Raw genomic sequence first — 3,109 nt, forward strand, 5'->3', positions numbered from 1 at the left:
TTTTAGCTGTTTGTTTAACGTGATTATACCTTAGTGATACCAAATGATTTGAGTTAAAGTTGTTTATTTCTAGGAATAATTAATAACTATTAATTGTTATCTAACTCATGTTTGCGTGTTCTTATTTGATCCTTTTTACACTTTTGCTGTTGTAGCTCTTGTATTCAACAATGATTAAATGTTAATGGTTATTATTAAGAGAGATCCTGAGGGATCTTATTTAGTCAAACTATATTGTCTAAATTAAAGAAATGTGTTCTAGCTTTATTTATGTTAATCAGTCTGCTATCTGGCATGATTTGATTGCTTGTAATATATCAAATGTGAACTTGTAAAATTATCCTTAGCTAATATGAGATTATATTTAAAGGTCAACTAGTTAGAATTAACAAACATTTTCTATAAATATAGTGCAACCCTGGAAGAAAGACACACACACTTTGTATAACATGACATTTGAATGCTTGATAGGAAATATAAAAAGGTATAAAAATATGAAATCCAACAGCATCCATGGATTTAAAGCTGCAAAGCTCCTCCATTGTAGGTACTCCTCGTGTTCACTAAATAATTAATGACGTCAAAGTAACTTTTCGGTGACAACTTGTCTGTTTCGTCTGACATCATTTCTTTCTCCACCTCATAGGGACTGCAGCTGTTTTATGCCTATATCTTGCTCTTGGTCAAGAGTATCAATATACTGAGCTCTGGTCTGTCTGTAAGCCACCTTCTTCACATGCTCCTAAACAAATGGCAGAAAACCTGGTATTGCGCAATACCGGTCACATGTGTGGGAACTATGTAAAGCAGCATAACTAAGGGACAGCTCAGGAAACCCAAGCCGACCCTAACTAAAGGATTTAGCAAAAAGGAAAGTCTTAAGCCGAGTTTTAAAATTGGATAATGTGTCAGCCTCACGGACAGAGATTAGAAGTTGGTTCCACAAGAGAGGAGCCTGATAACTGAAAGATCTTCCTCCCATTCTGTTTTTGTAAATTCTAGGAACCACAAGTAAACCTGCAGTCTGAAAGTGAAGTGCTCTGTTAGGAAAATATGGAACAATAAGATCTGTAATATAAGATGGAGCCAGGTTGTTGAGTACTTTGTAGGTTAGAAGTCAGATTTTGAATTCTATTCTGGACTTGACAGGGAGTCAATGGAGAGAAATTAAAACTGGAGAAATATGATCTCTCCCACTAACTCCAGTTAAGACTCTGGCAGCAGCATTTTGGATCAACTGAAGACGTTTTAAAGAAGTATTTGGACTTGGATTTAGAGTTACCAATCAGCCTAACATGCATGTTTTTGGTCTGTGGGAGGAAACCGGAGTACCCAGCGAAAACCCACGCATGCATGGAGAGAACATGCAAACTCCACCCAGAAGGCCCCTGGACCGGGGTTTGAACCAGGGACCTGCTCGCTGAGAGGCAGCAGCTCTACCAGTTGTGCCACCGTGCTGCTCAATAATCCACATTTAATGATTTTATAATTTTGCTTTGGTAAAGTAACAGTGTTTATTTTAATAAGATTTTTATGGTTTATATTTTTAGTGCTGATTTTTGGTTTATTTAATTTGAGCCGTGGGTGATATATATAATATATATATGGTCAAGATGCCACAAGCTTCCTTAGTCCTGGAATAAGATGTGCTCTGGCCACCATGGTATATTCAGATAACACACCAAGGCAGTGAAAGGGATCAAATACAGTCCACCTCTGTAGAGCTGTCAGCATCATGAAGGACCCCACTCACCTAGCACACACACACTTTTTGCCCCTCTCCCCTCAGGAAGGAGGTTAAGGAGCAGTAAGTGTAGAACCACTAGACTGAAGATCAGCTTCTACCCTGAAGCTGTTAGACTCATGAATCTCTAATCAGGATAATCGCTGTGAAAATCACATCATGTTGCTGCTGATCTGTTTCATGTTGCTGTGTTCATTCGTACTCATCTGCTCACACAGACTCATGTTCATGCTGCTGTTTGGCATATTGTTTTTATGCTATTAGTGCTTAGCGTATTTTTAGTTAATGTTTTTCTTAGTTCATATCTTAAATCTTAATACTGTTTTTTGTTTACATTGTATTGTTGGACGTAACTGGGACCTTGTGTACACAATCTCATTCCACCACATGTACCACATGTGGTGCGAATGACAATGAAAGAAATTCTGACTCTGATTTCTAAACCGAGTCTTAAGCCCAGCCCAGCCCCACCCAACCCAAATTCGGGAAGGGCTGGGCCATGATAATGTGCTGGATGGGCCGGCCGGGTCGGTGTCGGGCTTTTGATTGAGTCAGAGGATCAGCTGCGATCCAGTTATATGATACATGGCCTACCATACATCCACCAGCTGCACCCGGCCATTTCACAGCAAGCTGACTGGCCTTGAAAAAGATAAAAAGTTCAGTTAAGCTTCAGATAGGACAACACTGCCAGGAAGCAATCCATCGCCCAAATGGACGTTCATTCAGCCGCTGCACTCACCGGACGCGCACAGCCGATGACCAAAACAGGTGAGATCACAAAGCAGACGTGTCAGAGCAGTCTGTGTCTGAGTAATGCAAAATGCAGGTAGAAACAGGGTTTAAATCCTCTTTGACGGCCATGAAAGGACAAACACCCCCTCAGCTCCGATCTTCTGCCCCTTTTATTCAACCGCGCGTCCCCAACCATTAATAACTAATTGAAAATGTCTGGGTTTTTCTGGGTTCAGACCTGTAATTATTTACTTAATTATTAGTTAATTACTTATTAATTACTTATTAATTAATTAAAACCTGTAATTCACCGGGTCGGGTGGGGTTCGAAAATTATGATTGCGGCCTGGGGGCAGGTCAGATTGGATTTTTTTGGGCCCAAATGCAACTCTACACCTCTGGTGTGCATCTGTGCTGCTGAGCAAGGTAGTAACAGGCTGGCTGACGTGAATAAAAAAAAACTATGGAGCTGTGGCTCAGTAATGTGATGAACTAATGACATAAGTGTGTAACCACCTGCTTGCTGGATTAAAAAACAATATCCATCTATCCACCCACCCACCCATCCATCTATCCATACATCCATACATACATACATACATACATACATACATACATACATACATACAT

The sequence above is a fragment of the Nematolebias whitei genome, chromosome 12 (assembly GCF_014905685.2).
Source record: "Nematolebias whitei isolate Nwh7 chromosome 12, NemWhi1, whole genome shotgun sequence".
NCBI lineage: Eukaryota > Metazoa > Chordata > Actinopteri > Cyprinodontiformes > Rivulidae > Nematolebias > Nematolebias whitei.